Below are 10,676 nucleotides of genomic sequence, written 5' to 3' on the forward strand. Positions count from 1 at the left end.
TAGTGAAGTATTTAAGTCTTCCTTTCAGTGAAGACCACACAGATAAGCATTTGCAGATTAATTTTGTTCAGACCTCAGATGATAAACATGGTCTTGCGAAGCCTTTCCCTCTAGCCAGTTACTAATTTCTGTGATAAAATACTCTAGATACAAATTTATCTGCTACTTGTGTTGTTCATATAGTTAATATTTGGATCAGCAGTTGATGTCTAGTTAATTAGAAAATGAATGCAGAGCATATAGTTTTCAGATTGAAATGCTAATGATTTTTTTTTCTGAGGGCTTTTCTTTTCTCCTTGTCTTGTATTTTTATAGTTTTGAGTGAAATCTAAAGAAAGCAGATAAGAATGTGATCTAGTAATGAATAATTTTTATGCAATGGCACAGTGTCTGTGGAAAACACAGTGGTTCCTGCTGAAGAGCAGTTGATACATTTGTTCTCTTGGCAAAACTATTTTAACTGAGCATATGTAATGCTCTTAGTTTTTCCAAAATGTCATAATGGTGCTTTAATACTTATTTAGCCAAGATATATTCATGGAGGCATCTTTCTCCTTCACCTTCTTTCTTAATGTAAATATCAACATGTAAACAAACGTGCAGCTGATAAGCTGTGTGGGTAGTTCTTATATAAGGAAGAAATTCTTTACTGTTAGGGTGGTGAGGCACTGGAATGGGTTGCTCAGGGAGGTTGTGAATGCTCCATCCTTGGCGATCTTCAAGGCCAGGTTGGACAGAGCCTTAGGTGACGTGGTTTAGTGTGAGGTGTCCCTGCCCATGGCAGGGGGTTTGGAACTAGATGATCTTAAGGTTCTTTCCAACCCTAACTATTCTATGGTTCTATGATCTCATTTTGCCTGTTTTGGACATGACCACTGCTTTTGTATTATTCACAAGAATGATTCCCAATTAGTCCAAATAGTTTATGCTTCAGTAGGACTAGCAGATCTCTATGGATTCTTCAAAGCTTTCTACCAGTGTAGCTTATTACCTTTTTGCAAGGTAATTTTTTTTTTTTTTGTGTGAATTGCTTGTTTTTCAGTGCCATTATGTTAGCAAAATTCTAGTTGTGCAAGATGTAAATTTCTGTGGATTCTACAGAAATGGAGCAGGAAAAATAATGATTCAGGAACTTTGTCTTGTACGATGCAACCCCCAAACATCACAACTTAAAAGTTAATTTGCCCAAGTTTATTAAATTTTAGGCATTAAGACTACTAGTTGGTTTAGTTTCTACCATCTGTGTCTGCTGTAACAAGCTGAAATGTTTGATTTTTATATGATGCTGTTTAGGCTATGCCAGCTCAACTCTCCCAGAAAAAAAAATTGTATTGGTCTGGTCCTGCACCATTATAGCTGAGGTCTGGTAAACTGTGGTTCATTGAAATAGTTGAAGCATGGTCTCTGGAGATGGAAGACTAAGGTAATATGTAACTTCAACAGATGTCAATCTACAGATTGTTCAAAGCAAAACAACCACTCCCTATCAACTCTCTGAAACGCAGCTGTAAGAAACAATTCTAAGGTAATTTACTTCTATCTCATTGCTTTTGCATTCCACTGACTATCAGGTCATTCAGCTCCTCTATGCTGCTCTAGAATAGCTTGCTGAATAATGGTAAATAATTTAAATTTATAATTTTATAGACTCCATGTCTATACACTCACTATGAAATGTGGGCAGTCTAAATACGGAAACAATTGAACTGTTTCCAAAAATGAGAATCCCAATGAGAGACAAAATCTGAAACTTCAAAATAAATTTATCATTAATAAAATAAAATTTCATGCCTAGATCACATAGGTTACTAGGTCCCATAGGTAACAATGATAATATGCTTACTTAATACCTATGTCTTTTCAGTTTCATATATTCACATGAGGGCAATATTAAAGGATTGTTTAATTATCCATTCCTTCTCTTGTGAGATTCAGGGAAAAATCACACTGATGAATAAAAAGATGAAAATAATATAACTGTCAATCATTTGTATAATTCAATTTTTTAATACCATGTGACTCTGGAGGAGGACAGGTTAATAAAGACAATGTAGATTGTCTTCCTTGAAAAATAGGTTAGATACCATGGGTGGTCTGTTCCACAGAAAATTAAATCTCTGTTGTTAACCCTATGTGTTTTTCAAGAAAAAAATAAGACAGTTTTGAACAGTTGCTTGTGAAAACAGACTATGGAATTGGGCTTTCAAGTCTTAATCTCCCAGCAGTGCCTCTCTGTTAATATGATAATATTAGTAAATACCAAGTCTCTGAATCTCTGTGCGTTAATGTAGGATCTTAATTATAAACAGCCTAATCCAGTCCTCCTAGTGCAAGGCCACTGGAGGTCTCTGAAATATAATTACATATTTAGAAAAAAATCAGTGGAAACAAGCACAGTGTTTTTCAAAATAATTGTTTAAAAACTAATGTTTTCAAGTCTTTAGTGTTTTGTCTTTGCAAATGTTCCAACATGTTCCCCACCAGTCAGAAAGTGCTTTGTGACTCACCAGTTACAACCGACTAATACAACCCAGAAGTGGATTATAATGCTTTATATTTGAGAATAATTGGTCCACACAGTTTAAAATTCTAACATACACATTTGAGAGAAAGATGATTGCCAATTAGAAAGCCCTACTACTTAAGAGAGAGATGACATTGCTACAATAAATCATGGGTTTGATTCAGCTCTAAAACAGTTTTGTGCATTCTGTGTTCAACTGTCAGAAGTTTAAGTTGTAATATTAGTTGTCGAGCGAAGTTATCTGCTGCAAACCATTTGTTTGATTTTTATGAACAAGCTTTCTAAAACACTTTTATTACCATCTTGAGGTGTCTTTTGAGTAAGCCAAAATAATACCTTACTGTAGGCAGGTAATGAATGTGCCTACACTTAAAATGGTGAATTTGCTTGAAAATGGCTGCTGTGCTGTGCTCTCCCAACTGGGCTTACAGAATGTTGAGGATGATGCCATTTCCAAATAAAAAAAACCCTAAATCAAAAATCAACTTTTTTTTTTTTTTTTTTTAATTTTTATTCTTATTCTTATCTTGTGTGTTCGACTGCTGTAGATCAATACATTTGTTTTTTTCCGTTGTGGTCCATCCATGAATATGAATATGCTGTTTTTCCTCTATGCTGGAATACTCTTCAGTTGTCTGTCTTCAGGATAGAGGCAGCAAACCAAAGTGGATTATATTTAGATGTCTGTTAGTACCTTTTTCCTCATACAATTCTTCTCATCTGTACTTCATGAATGCATGCATCTCTAGTATGAAGATACTCTATCCCGTTCTAGAATAATTTCTAATGTAGTGTATGATGATATTGTCACATAAATGAATTCTTTACATCATATTTTCTACTGAAATGCAATTTTTAGAGCTGCCTACTAGTGCTTTTAAAATATGCTGCAAGACAATAAAGTGTGAACTACTTTTTATCTATTTGTCCAACAGTACTTTTTAATTCCTTTTCTGAGAACTCAGTAAAGCAGTATGTAAGATCCTTAAGCCAACTTTCTTCACTAAAAAAGAGAATGCTGATGTAAAGGAAGCCAACAGTCTCAGCTGCTTAGGTGTTTGAATGCTGTTCATACAACTTGGTTTATTCCGTATTAAGCTTACAATACATAATTGCTAGATACTTTGGCAGTCTGTATATGATTGTATGTATATGGCAGTCTGTATATGTATGAAAAGACAAAAAACCCTTTTTTTTTCTATTTCCAATGTTTTCTCTTTTAATGTGTGTTTTCTGTGCTAATTTCAGTAACAGGAAAAAGAGAAAAAAAAAAAAAAAAAAAAAAAAACCAGGAGCCCATAAGGCACTTCCTGAGTTTGATTACTCTTAGCCTTTTTCTTTTAAAAATAATAGTACACCAACTAATTAATGGTGGACAAAGAAGTTACTAAAAGAGTCAACTATGTGCCATATGTACCTTACTTGGCTATATTTTTGCATTTCTGATTATAATGAACATTTTTTTATTGCATCATGACATTATCAGACAAGGTGGTTTTACTCCAGTGAAGTTAGACATAGATCCTAGCTTTGAGTACAGTTAACATGAAAATTTTTATAATCATTAAAGTCATGTGGGGGTTTCTGTTTAATGGAAGAGTTTTTATTTTTTGAAAATTGACTGCTTAATCTGTTTAAATTTCTCTTATGTGAAAAGGCAAATTCAGAGTCAGGTTAATAATATACCTGGTAAGGAATAATGCTGTTTTCCTGACATTTTAACTTTTAATACTCCAAGAATTTCTGAATATGTTTTTTAAAATGAACTGGAGTGTCAGTTGAGTGTTTCAGAAAATTAGGTGTTTAGCATGCCAGATAATAGCCAAAGCTGATGAGGGAGTTAGGCATAAATTCACTATCAGAAAAGATTGGTAAAGTGTATATCTTTCCAAGTATAACACATAATATGTAATTTATGATACATATTTGTTCATTAAAATAAAAATAGTTAAAGAAAAATACTGTCATAATGACAAACCAGTTCTGAAATCCAGATCAGACCTGATGTTTCCCCAGATTGGAAGCTCTTTGATGTCATAATGAAGGCAGTGGATTTTCAGTACAAAAGTGTAACCTGTTCTACAAGAGTGATTTGTTGACCATAGTAAATGACAAATGTTAGATAGACATGCTCTTTGAGGTGCTGCTAGGCCTGTTCTTTTGGTGCATGAGGCATTCATAAAGTGTTCGTTGTTACTTACGCACAGGTAAATGGGAATATCTCTATAATTACAGTTTAGTATGTCACACATCAAACATTTTTAAAAAATATATCTCTGGTTATTGTGTTGGGATTAAACCATAAACTGTATTATTAGCTTGCTTGTAGTGCTTAATGCAGGTTATATCTAAGGTGTTTCTAAACCTTACCTAATTCCCTAACGCATTACTGTTCTAATCTTGTGTCCTATCTTTTATAATATTTTACTGGGGTTTTGTTTAAATTATATTGCTGTGGAATATTATCAGTTTTGAAACTCTTTATATCCTGAGCATGAGTAGCAGCCATAACACTTTTGGAATTTCTTCAAAGTGGGCAATAACATGCTTCAGGAATATGTAAGAACTTGTTTTGTTATGGTGAGGTTGATGAAATTTCATGTGTTGCTGTGTGTCTTAACATGCTTGTGGTTTGTATGCAACATATTGGTTAACAAATGCAAAACCTTAAATGTATTATTGCTTGGAGGAAAAAATCAGATACTTGATAGGGGAAAAAGTCTGAATAGATTTGATGGCATTTACTTTTTAAAAACAAACAAACAAACAAACCACAAAATTGGTCAAAGTATTTGGAAAAGAAGGGAGCATTTTAAATGAAACAGTAATCTTTCAGTCCTGCTTTGCTGCCTCCTTCTTTATCAAACTTTCAGTGCTGACTTGTCTGATGTTCTAAAAAATATTTTTTGGAACAAGTTAAAAATTAGCAGTAAAACAAAATAATGGGTTTCATTGGTATGTGCTCACTCATTGAGGGGGAAATGCACAGAATTTTACTGTACTTGAGGTTAAGAAAAGGGAGGGGTTGATGGGGGCAAGAGGAGCTTATTTAATTGGCACTATGATTTTTCACCTAAATGGAGAGGAGAAAAATTTGCTGTAAGGGCTTTAAGATGAGATTACATATGATTTTGGAGATATGAGTTAAAGTCACACCTACTCAAGTTTGAAGTAACTTTTCCTGCATCTCTGGAAGCTGGCTCTCCTAAGATCCAAGAAAATGTAATTGTTATTGGTGCATTGGTCATATAACAGATTGATGCCTGTCACTCAAAAAACTGGAAAGAAGGTACCAGTTACCCCTGTGGTGTTAATTGCAAAGTAATGAAAACAATATTAAGAGTTGGTAGTAATTACTTTGTTTAAATGTTTATTTGACACTGAGACATTAAACAAAAAAGAGCTCTAAATTCTTGTTCATTAGGTACCTAGGTACATAACAGGAATGATTGCTGTTTCCAGTGCAATGCATCAGTGATACAGCCCGGGTCTTTTTCATTTCTCTTGGCAATCAATTCACACTAGTATGTATGCATTAAATGTTTTTCTGACTAGAAGCAGGAAAGCTGGTGATGATTCTAAGGTTTCAGACAGAGAGTTACTTACATGCATGTGCTCTTAGGTGTTGATTTAAATTATTATAATAGTCAAAGATACACAGCTACTTTTTGTATAAGACAGTCTTTGACTCTCTTTGACCTGCATAATAAGCACCTCACCTAAAAAATCCATTGTGCAGGCTGGAAGGGTTTACTCACACTTGCAAAGCCCTATAGTGACAGGCAAGGGTCAAAACGGCAGGTGACATGGTGCACTGGAAGCTGCAGGTCCAACCTTGCCTGCGGGTGTTCAGGCCTTTGGTCGCTCGAGCTTGATCTAGGAGATGACAGTCTCGTGCGGAATCTTCCTGGTTGCCTATGCAGCTTTTCTCCAATCAGTTTTGTCTATTCCACTTGCCCTTAGTCATTGTGCTTGTAGTGAGCGTGGGTAATGCCCTTCCCAAATCTTCATTCGCGAAGCCAAGCCATCAATCAATACAAAGATGTTTTCCCAGATCCATAAAAGGAGAGAAACAAGGGAGACTTGTCTTTAAGTATTACCAATAATAAATAACAAGATGAATTACCTGTACTTGTTTTCTTCTCCAAAGAAGCATGAAGAATTCTAACTTTTGCATCATCATGCTTCCAAACGAAGAGGACAGAGTTTGGAGCTGGTGCACAAGGCTGATGACAGCCACTATCCACACCCTTTACCATTTTCCTTTTAATGATTTACTATTTAGAAGATCATTAGCTGGAAAGGAAAAATGTTTCATACAAGCATACAAGACATCCAGGCTCATATCCCTAATTACTATTCTTTGGAAAGATGACAGCACATTTCACTGTAATTATTGCTCAGCTGGATGTGTGCTTATGAAAAAGAACTCATTTCAGATTATTGTATAGGATGTTAGAATGTGTGGTGTTCAAAACCAGCAAAGAATAGACCTGATATTCTTACTGATTTCTATTCTTATTGATTTCTATTTCTATTCTATTATTGGTATTCTTATTTATTTCTAAGCATAGCAAAATTATTTGCAATAGATCTTGTTAATATTCAGGTTCTTTGCACAGAAGCTCTGAAAAGATGTTGAAAACAGGTTTTAAAGCATAATTGAAGGCAGGATTAGGCAAAGACATTACTGAAGACTGCTGTCTTCTGCATGAAATGCAGCAAACTGAGGTTATGGCTACTGTGACTTCAGCATGCAGAGAATCCACACTTATAAACTAGCCCAAAGCGTTTTAGTATGTCCTTAAAATATAGTCCTATTTAAAAGCTGACTAGAAAAACTGGAAGGTGCTGCTTGAAATATGTGATACCTGGGTGTGTAGATGTCTCCATGCTTATTTTCATGATGCAATTAAGTTGTCATTCCACTTTACTTTACTGAGTTAATGAAGTATTTTTTCGATGTTCTGATTCTGTGTATCAGCTGAAAGTTTGTGCACTTAGAAATGTATTAAAGCAACTACAAAAGTAACTGAAAGCAGAACTTTACTCTGGATTTTCTACTGAAAATAATTCAGTACATGAAAAATTCAGCAAGTGAAATTTTGTTCAAATGTGTTAGATGAAGAAGTTGCCTATGTATAAAGGGGAACAGTACTTAGCCAGTCATATCTGAATTACTGGTCATCTTGGTATAAAAGGATGCATAATCAGTCCCATTCTGTTTTGTTGGTTGTTTGGTTGGTTTTTCTATAATGTGTGAAGTAATTTCATTAAGAGTTGGGAAAACACGTTGTCCATGCTAATTTTCAGGACAAAACAAAGCATACCTAGATGAAACTAGCACCTTATACTTTTCTTAACTTAGATCATTCACCAACTCAAAATTCAGCCGAGTGATCATAAGGACAGTATATACTGCATCCTCCTAAAAAAAATCCCAACCAACCAAACTAGCTATCTTCTTTTGAACTCTCAAATATCTTTTAATATTATGATTTTAATAGGATGCTGAATCAAGAATAACTGCACAATGTTTTGCCAGAACATTTGCAGTGTGTGTAATACAGCTTTTCTATGTCTAATATTTATGGAATAAAAGCTATATCGAATCTAAGTTAAGCTAAATTAGTTCCTTTCATTATGGTATCTTTTCATTTTGAAGATGGGAGCACCTATATAGCCTTTATAGAATATGTTAATGAGTAAGCTTAGTAAGGCTTAATAAGTATAAATTGAAGTGTGTATCAGAAACTATTGTAGAAAAGATAAAATACTATGGAATGGTCTTGTTAAAAATCTGATCATGGCCACTATATATTAAGTTGCTAAATGACACATCAAGGATCATCTTGCCAAAAGGCAGAGATCTCAAAGCAAGACAAGAATATTCATTGAAGTAAAAAAAGCCTACTGACTCAGGAACTTCTAGTAAAGGGAGACAAGGGCCTTCAAAGAAAGGTGTTGGCACTTATACCTGTGTTTGTACAGCTGCACTTGTAAAAGACTTGGAACTATTTGCTACGTCATTCTAAGATTGTTTGTATGCCATGCTTGTACAGGAGCTGGAAGTATTTACTCCTTCAGACTGAAAGACATCTGTCTTCATGCTAGTGCTGGCTTATGTTTTGACCTTTCGTACATTGCCATATATATTTGAGTTCAGCTGCCTATGCCTTATGACACAGTAATGCACTAGAGGTAAAAATCTGTTGAAGGAGCAGAATTTGAGTTAGATGAGAATTCAGAAGTAGAATGGACTCTATTGCACATCTAAAAGTAATCTACAAAGATACTTCCAACTTGAGAGAACAGTAGCTATCCCTTTGACTTGCACTACTGCCTGCCTCCATCTAAACCAGCACTTCCAGCTCCCTATCTCTCTTTGGCACTATGCCTTGTGCTGTATTTAGACTACTGAAAACAGAGATTCATTTTTCACTAAAATCAATTGCTAATCCCCTACTTTTGGGAAGGCTGTGAAAGCTGAGGCAAATAGCATCAGAGCAATGTCATTGCCCAGCAAATGTGTTAGTTTGTCTGCCCAAACCTGCTGTGTAATGGTTCTTTAATGAGCAAATAAATCATCAGCTGTCAGGCCTAATCCTTTAAAAAAAATAAATTTAAAGTTTGCAAAGGAGTTGAAATGTATTTCCCTCCCCCCACAACCCACCCAAATGTAATATTAGAGCCTAGAAGTGAGTTACTATGCTATTTCTCATTGAAGAAAGTGTGTCTGTGCATATATTTAAAAAAGAATAAAATTTGGCATTTGCTTTTCTAAGATATGGAGTTTTCCTTACTCTTTATGCACAATACTATCTTCTTGATATATTGTGCTTGTGTATGTATAAGATATCCACTGCAGAGATCTGAAATGGCCAAGAATTTTAAGAGTTTGTCCCTGTTAATTTTAACTTCTGAGTCTTATACTCCCAACTGGTTAAAATTAAACCAGAACTGCATATTTTTTAGCTCTAAAATAAGCAATACATGAGAAATTTTAGAAATCTTGAAAAAGTTACATCAGGCAGGTATTGAACTTACTTTGCCAGAAAATATTTACAAAAATAAATATTCACAAAATATTTCCTCATCGCCTTTTTTAATATTAGGTAGTTCCAAGGTAAAAGAAAGGGCTCTTTACAGTGTAAATATTAGTACTCAAAACTCTTACTTTTTTGCTGGATTGGAGATCTATACCTTAGACTTTTGCCTCAAGATGCTGAGCTCCACTCTTATGTAAAGACATTTTAAATGAGTATCTGTGAATAGGCATTAGAGGAAAACACGGATTTTTTTTTTCCCCCTTTAAACAACTAGCAGGCTTCATTAAAAGTTTAACCTTTAAATTAAAGACCAGTATAGGAGCCAACTTGCTAGACTGTTCTCCCAGAGAGCCCCCAACCTCCTGTGATCCAGCCCAGTAAATGTCTCTCCTTGTTTTATTCTTTCAACTCATACTACTGAAACTGAATCTTTTCCAATTAGCATTGCCTGTCCGGATAAAAATCTGTGGTATCTACTCCATTGCTTGGGCAGTTAGACTGGTGGGTTATGTTCACAGGCCTGCTTGGTTTCTCTGCAAGGGAAAGTTACTGCTCAGTGAGCTGAGGTTTGAATTTACGGTACTGCTAGTTTATTCCACTTCCGTTTTTAAATAAAGTTGTGAACAAGCTCATTTGAAAGTGAACTTACTGTACTTGAAGTAGGCTACTTGACGAATTACTCAGCTATAAATTCTAGCTTCGTTTTGTGAAAAAGGGTTGTTGGTTGGGTTTTTTTGATAGACAAATTAATTTTTTCTTTTTATTGAAACTTATTAATTGTTATTTATGGAATGTTTATACTTTTATTCTATTAAGTTAACCTGGTCACCATTGCTACTGTTATTAAGTTACATTAAAAAGAGACAATTAAAAAAAAATTACTATGGAAGTGCTATAGGGCAAAGGTGAAGTACAGAAGTAAGGCCTACAGTATGACTCAGGCTAGCATTTTACCTGGGTTCTGTTCTAAATATGATGACTATCTGCCTTAAGCATAAATGATGTTGCTTGCTCTTATGAGGTACACATCCTTTAATTGTCTGACTTTTCAGCATTCTGCAGATACTGCAACATTACAGATGTGTGTCTTTCTCATCAGCACT

This window comes from Psittacula echo, assembly GCF_963264785.1.
Source record: "Psittacula echo genome assembly, chromosome: 2".
NCBI lineage: Eukaryota > Metazoa > Chordata > Aves > Psittaciformes > Psittacidae > Psittacula > Psittacula echo.